Below are 8,142 nucleotides of genomic sequence, written 5' to 3' on the forward strand. Positions count from 1 at the left end.
TTCCATGATGCAATAATTTTTTATCATAATGTGTAAAATTAAGATCTTTTGAAATTAAATTATTTCTCAGACCTTCCAACAAATGAGTTACATCATAGATAGGTATGATGTCTTGAGTTCCTATTTTAAAACCGAATCCTTTACATTTTTTATCTTCTGTTCAATACTATTTGTTTGTTTCTTTGAGTAATCCGTTGATTTCTGCAACATTTGTTGGAGCTTGGTACCAAATTTTAGATTCCACTGTAAGTCCTGTCGATTGAGTAGCTTTAATAACTTCTTTGATAATAATTTATAAGTTTGTACTGCTCATGTTACCATTAGATAAATAAAATGCAACAGGCTTCTTTAACTTTTTAAGTGACCCTCTGACAATAAAAATTGAAGTTTTATCTGCAAAATCAGATGATCGATTTTGTCCACCAATCTCATCAAAAACCACTAAGCAATTGTGATAAAGTTTATGCTTTATTTTCTATACAGCTGTCTTGAGATGTTCAAAAATACATTTGTGTATACCGACTCCAAATGGAATTTTCTTTAGTAAATCCAAAATACAATGCAAACAATTTTGAGAATACCTTATGACGTGCTTTACCACTTTGTTTGTAAAGAGATAAAGCAAATATGCAAATAAGTTGTCATCAGTAGTAAAACGTCGACCACGAGATTTCGAGGTTGCATACGTATCTGAAATTATATAAAATGTTGAGTAAATGTATTTAACTTACCCATTGATTCCATATTTGTTTGCATATATATTTCAAATTTTAAAATGCAATGTTTTGTTGTTAAGAACCACTTCCAAGGAGTTTAATAATGTCACCAGTGTAGAGCTAAAATGGTTTTATCCAGCAGCTACTAAAAAAAAAAAAAAATGTCACCACATGTTTTTATTTCTTTAAAAGTACTTTCGGCATTTTTAAGCATATTTTTAGGTTTCATTGGTATTTCCCTCCAACTTAGTGTAGTTCCATCATTATAGTCCGATACAATTGTTGAACTTAACGAGTCTGAAGTTTCAGTAACTGACATATTGCAAGAATCTGAAAAAAAAATATTAATTTATTGGCAATGCTTCTGTGTACATTTTAAAACTGCAATTAATTTTAAGCTAAATATTTACATAGCTACGCTCAAGGTTAAAATAAAAGGTTTATTTTATTACCATCAGAACAATTAACATTGATAGACATGTTCATGGCTCAATATACTCCTCAACTTCAGTGTCAGAAATAATGCAAGCAACTAAAAATTTTTTATAAAATTCATTATTAGTGAATAAATATAATATAGTAAATGCACTATATATTATACTAGCTGACCCGGCAATGCTTTGCTATTGCTAGATTTCAGTACATTTATGTATGTTTAGGAATATGTGAAAAGTTTGATATGAATTATATCAGATATTTAATTTGATTGAATTTTTTAGTAGAATTTTATATAGGTAGTAGAATTTCATGTCCAACCTTTAGAAGATTTTGAATGAAAGAATATTTTATCCCATCTGGGCCTGGGCTTTTGCTTTTGCATCTTGATAATGCATTGTGTAGTTTGGTTATATTAAAGGGTAGATTGATTGTGTTTTTTTGTTAGCAGAAATAAATTTCCAGGTCCTTCATCCAATTTTCTTCTGTGCCTTGAGCTTAAAATTTATAAATTTATATTCGTAGTTTGAGTTGCAGTTACTACTAGTGAAGTGATGAATTTCTTGAAGGTTATGTGGTCATCAATGGATTTGGTCTTTATTTATTTGTTCAAAGATTATTTTTTTATTCTGATACCTTATTACTATTGAGCGGATTTTTATGCATTTATCATATTTTTTGATAACATCTAAATTAATGTGGAGTAAGATAGAAATTTGTTTCATCACCTAAAGAATTCAAATTTACCAATTTAATTTTGTATATCTTAGGACTTAACAGTGATTGTGATTTTGGTAAATCAATTGCTGCAAATTATTTCTGTAGGTTGTGTAAAGCGCATAAAACATTAACCCATACATTAAGCAAAGAAGATGCCACGTTGATAAGTAACATTGAAAATTATGAACAAAACGTAGATATCAATGATTTTTCCCAAACAGGGATTAGTCAAAATAGTATTTTGAACAACATAAATTGTTGTCATGTTACTACAAACGTTTGTGTTGATGTAATGCATGACATATTTGAAGGCTTCTACAATTTTAGTGAATCGCCAATTCACACATATTCAACCAGTACATTACCAGTACAGCAGTACCAGTACTTACCATTAAGACAACAGTTTTCTCTTGATGAAGTTTTAAACAAAACTACACAAGAAGCTTGGATAACCAAATATTATAAATGCAATAATAGTTTGAATGGAAGTTGTAAAAATCTTTTGGTGGATTAAATAATTGCCAGTCTTCTTGAAAAAAATCATCCAATGACTGTGGTATTAGCAAACAACATTGCTGATACCATTGTTATAATCTTCACCGCCGAAATAAAGGTAATTTATATTAAAACTATGCCATATTAATAAACTTATGTATATTTATCTCCAAGTATTATAGTTATATTTGTTTTACAGGAAACATACTTTACAAAAAATGGTGCAAAAAATTTTCCCTAAAAGAAAACTGTATTCAAAATATTTTAATAAGCTTAGAAGTTTCAAAAGTCAAGGATATACAGTATATTCACAATTGTCGAAAGTAAAAAATAATAATGAAAAAGAAATGCTAACACACGTTTTTGAGGAACTAAAAACATGAAGAGCTATGGAGAAAATAAATGGAAAAGAACTACGGGTTACCGGTTAAAAAAATTCAAAACAAATTTTTCATTAGTCGAAATTCATAATATGGCCCCAATACACACAGCCACTTAGTTAAAAACTTGTAAGTAAAAATGATTGTTTAAAACTCGTGAAACGTCATTTGATCAGATAAATAATATCCGGCGACAAATGATCCGGTAGATAATAACCCGGTGGCAAAATAACCGGCATCAAAAAAATATCCCATGACAACGATAACCGGCGATAATCAGTTTTCTGGTTTTCGTGTTGTATAAATACAACACACTACAACACTTTAACACAACACAACACAACACAACTTCAACACATTAACACCTGTAAGGTTTTTCGACATTACTTTTAATAAAATTAAATATGCCACTCTAGTCTCGCACGGACAGCCAAACCGTGTGGTCACGCAATCATCGTTAATCCTCATGTTAAAAATAATCGCCTTAATTCCACCCGATTTTTTCGTGCTAACAACCACTGTAGTAGGCCCCTGCGTCTAAGAGCGGCTCCAATCCTCATAGAGGGGAAAAAAAATAAAAGACAAAATACCCCGTAAGTACATACAAATACGTTAGTGTATGATACATATTTATCTTATCTCTTCTCCAAGGCATCGCCGGCGCGGTGACCTTTGGACCGGCGATTACTCTGATCCACCGACAATTATCGTATTTTTATAATGAACAATCAAACTGCAAGCACCACTTATCGTAACAAAATTACACTAGTCAAAAACATGCCTAATCAAAATTCGTCACAAGCTATTTCTAAACAAAAACAAAGAACAGGATCTATCGACACTACAAATAGTTCACATGGAACTCGTATACAGAGTGGTTCAAATGACGTTTTCAATTCTTCCGATTCAACGGACGGAAACGATGACAAATTTATAACGCAAATAAAACAAAAATACGTCAAAGCGAAACCATTCATCGACAGACACTGCCAGCCCCGAACCTAAGAAAGTCAAACCATTATTTATAACGGTAAACAGATTTGCACCACTTTCAATCGATGACACCACTGCGATCGAAAAGATCGAAAACAATCCCACTTCCCACGACAACTCAACCCCATCCGATGACCAAAATAATAAAAGAAAACTTCTGCCACCAATTTATGTCCGTGGTATCCTTGACTTTGTTGAAGTGCGCAATGAACTAATTAAACTAATTGGTACAGACGCATATACTTGCAAATCATCTATAAACGATTTAAAAATCCAAACATCAGATTCTAAATATTACCGTTAAGTAATCCACTTTCTGAAAGATGACTGTCAAGAATATGGACACACAAGAAAATACTGCTCATACTCCACCAGATGTGTCCGTTGCGGAGGCCACCATCCTTCCTCCAGTTGCAATAAATCAAACGACTCACCTGCCAAATGTGCCCTGTGTGAGGGTGACCATCCAGCGAACTATAAGGGATGTCACATTTACAAGGACCTCCAACGCTTCCGGAAGCCAAATTCGAACAGTCATGTCACCCAAAACAACGTCACTAAAGGTCGTAATAATATAAATATTAATAATTGTAAAGCCTCCCAGCAGCAAACACCCGACATAAACTCACCTCCTCGTACTTATGCCCACGCAACATCAGGCCACATTCCCAACACAGAATCCAATGATAACTCTCTGACAAATTTTCTAAGTGAATTTAAAGCTTTAATTAACCCGCTGTTATCTCTCCTCACCACTGTCCTCGATCGTCTTCTCGCTCAAAATGTTAAATAACACATTCACCTCTCAGTCCCTAGCCATCCTACTTTGGAATGCCAATGGCCTAGCCAATCACAGAAACGAACTAATTACAGCATTAAACGAAAAACGAATAGACATAGCATTCATCTCAGAAACACATTTTACGTCCAACTCCAAATGTTCTTTTCCCGGGTACCAAACCTTTTCCTCATGCCATCCCGACAACACCGCCCACGGTGGTGCCGCCATCATTATCAGATCATCATTCCAATTTACCGCTGCCCCCCCAGTTAATAACGACTTTCTACAAGCGGTGATAGTTAATATTAATTTAAACCACGTGCCAATAACCGTTGCAGCAGCATACTGTCCCCCCAAATATAAAATCACGCCTTCACAATTTGATTCCTTTTTCAACTCTCTTGGTCGCTACTTCATTGTAGGAGGCGATCTAAACGCCAAAAACCAAACTTGGGGCTGTTACTCAACAAATCCAAAAGGACTCTCTTTTTTCCAATCAATCTATATATTATCTGTATATATATCCGTGTACATTTTTTTATATAAAAATGGTAAAAAAAAAGTCAGGGGAGGGATCCTCCACAGTAACTAAAAAACTAGACATGAGTCTACCTAACTAATATATTAAACTTTAGACTGTAGAGCAATGTCTAGTATTCCAGCAAACAGCTACACAAGATAAGGTAGTTTGAAACTTTTCATATTTATTCGTAAATCATGCTCTGAAAACTAAGAGTATCTGATTTTTATTTACAACTTAAAATCTTTTTGGACAACAAATAGGTACTATTCAATACATAAACGTTTAAAAATTTAAAATAGCCTTACTCTTTGATTTTAAATAATTTTATAATAAAAAAAACTAAAACAAACAACTTAGATATAACAAACTTTTACAATTAATAAAATAAAAACGATATACTACGAATACAGTTTTTCTCTATATTTTAAAGGAGTGGCCAGGAACCGGCGGCCTGCTTGACTATTCCATAAAACCATTATTATTTAGAATATCTTAATACGGCTCCAGAGTTTAAAAAGAAACCTAGCTAAAAATAACATAATTCATAAAAGTACAGCTGTTTAAATGTGTTGTTTTATAATATTGTATTAATGTTAAATAAATAATTGTGCAAGGTGTTGTAAAACGTTTCCACATTGTTGCGATCCAGATGTGGAGTTCGGTTGACAAGGGTCGAATCAAATGAATTTACTCGTAGATAAATTAATTATTGTTATATTTTTATTGACGTTGTAGATTAGTGTTTAAACACTCAGAGTAATGTTACAATTTAAGACAAATATCTCTGGCATGAATACTGTCAACTAGTCGTCACGCAGAAATAGTGTGACTGGTCTCCCTGATGTGGGGCCTTTATACTAGTATATACTCGACAAACAGTCAGATTACATGGTCTTTTACAAGGTCCTACTTAAGTATTCACAACGGATCTTTTATCAACTTTTCCTTGTGACACTTATTAATAGTAATTAATATATTGTGCCACGTATGCCGTGTGTAATACTGTCTTAATAATATCTTCGCGTGTGGTCACTCTTACCTTGGCTATCTCAACAACATTCTTCATAAACATAATTGAGATTTCATACATTATATTATTATGTACCTACATTATAAAATAATTTAATTTTACTACCTACTTATTTTAAACGAATCCAAATTAATACAACTTGAATTTACAAGCATCGTTTACTTAACATTTACTTACAAGTTATTGATCTACTTCATATTTTGTATTATTTTATTACAACTTCTCAGCAGTGTGTCTATGAAGACTACTATGGATTTTTAATCATTTGAATTTGCTTTTTCAATGTTTACAATCACTGTCTTAGTTATAATAAACAATTTTTCTGAGTCAATATTTTGGCTTTTATATTAGGTACCATGATAACGATGGTATTGGTATTGCCCATATTTTATCAAAACCGGTCATAAGTAAAAGTACCTAATAATTATCAGGTTAGTTAGGATAGTAAAGCCCTAGTATACCCCCCACTTCAATAACTTTCACCAGGATCTATGTATATAATAATAATAAATGTCTTGAAAAAAGCATGATTAAAATTTGTTATTTTACAATCATTGTTGAAATGTAGCAACGATTTATTTATAATATCTATTCTAAATTGTCTTTCAGGTATGTGTATTGACATAAGAAAAATTCACATAAATGTAATTAAAATAATTATTATATTATCATTACATGAGCATAATTTACAACGTAACAGGTAAAATTTCACGATATTCAAGTAGGTAGCAACTAGCAGCTATGTATGTTGACCGACAAGAAACAAACCGCACCGTTTTGTTATACGATTTAAATGATCGAAACACTAACCGCTTGCAACAGTATTTCTATAAGGGAGTTGATTTCTTCATTTGTTAGTTTAATACTTGCGAGAAGTCTAATGCTGGGAGTGGGAATCTTGTATTCACGATCACTCAAATACGCAGCTGTCGTTATCGCTACTCCTTTTGATATACACTGAAACAAAATTTATAATATCATAAGCCAATGTTAAAAATTGTTTAACTGAAAAGTATTTTGATGGTTACCCACCATCAACTGATTTTAATATTGTTGGTAAATATTTGGTAGCTTTTTGGAGCTTACAGGGTGAAAAATTAATTAATGGCACTTATATTTTTTTGAATCTTACTAAAATTAAGAAAGAGTTCAGACAGTGGAGTATGCAGGATTTTTGAATGAGGGGAGGGGGCTTGAAAATGTATAGTTACAATTTTATTTTTATCTTGTCCAGGCTACTAATTTTCTGACATGTAGTTGAAGTATTTGAAAAAGTTTGTACAACTTCAACTTCTTAACTCTTCTAGTTGAAAAATGCTCTTATTATCAACTTTGAAGAAGGTTTTTAGTAGAAAATTGTACCTAATTAGTACTTTAGGGAAGCAAAATTTGAAAATTCTCATCACTATTTAAAATACCAAATCGAGAAAAAAAATTGTTTAGTAACCTAAGTTAAACAGTCTTAGTTTTTATTGTCTTTGACTAATTCAATTTTTTTTTTAAAACATCTAAAAAAAATTATTCATTCTTTTAAAAAGCCTAAAAATACAAGGTCCCTCATAAGATTTATTATGGCTTTTTAAAAATATATAAACAACACTGGAACAATCATTTTTAATAAGCATTTCAAGTTCAAATGTTAACAGAACCACAATTAATTTGTAGTTAAAAATATATAAATATACAAATTAAATTATGAGTACCTCCTAAATAAGGTCTACGATTTATGACTTACGTAATCAACAATTTTTTTCAATATTTGCTGTTGTTCAGAGTGTAATAGAGACTTATCTATTAGGTATAAATGTTTAAGTGGACTTGATTCATCAGACCCAAGAGTAAAGTGTTCGGTCAGTTGGCTATTGCAAATACTTTGATGTAGACTTGTGCTCCTTTCTCGCAGTTTTTCTAAAATTTCTGGATGTTTCTCAATCTGGTCCAAAGCTTTGATGGCGGCCGCTGATAGTAATGGCGGTAGCGATGCAGAAAAACAGTATCCTGAAAATTAAATACATTAAACATCATACTCTATTTTAGAGAACCTTCAAATGTAAAATTAGCAAATTAAG

General features: G+C 31.9%; 1 long non-coding RNA gene across 1 annotated transcript; it reads right to left on the reverse strand.

Annotated features, from left to right (window-relative positions):
• Positions 1 to 6,716: 6,716 nt before the first annotated feature.
• Positions 6,717 to 8,142, reverse strand: LOC111029278. The gene is made up of 2 exons (XR_002603992.1): positions 7,809 to 8,142; positions 6,717 to 7,030 (listed from the first exon to the last, which is right to left on the reverse strand). It is a non-coding gene; the product is annotated as an uncharacterized LOC111029278 (long non-coding RNA).

This window comes from Myzus persicae, unplaced genomic scaffold, assembly GCF_001856785.1.
Source record: "Myzus persicae strain clone G006 unplaced genomic scaffold, MPER_G0061.0, whole genome shotgun sequence".
Taxonomy (NCBI): Eukaryota; Metazoa; Arthropoda; class Insecta; order Hemiptera; family Aphididae; genus Myzus; species Myzus persicae.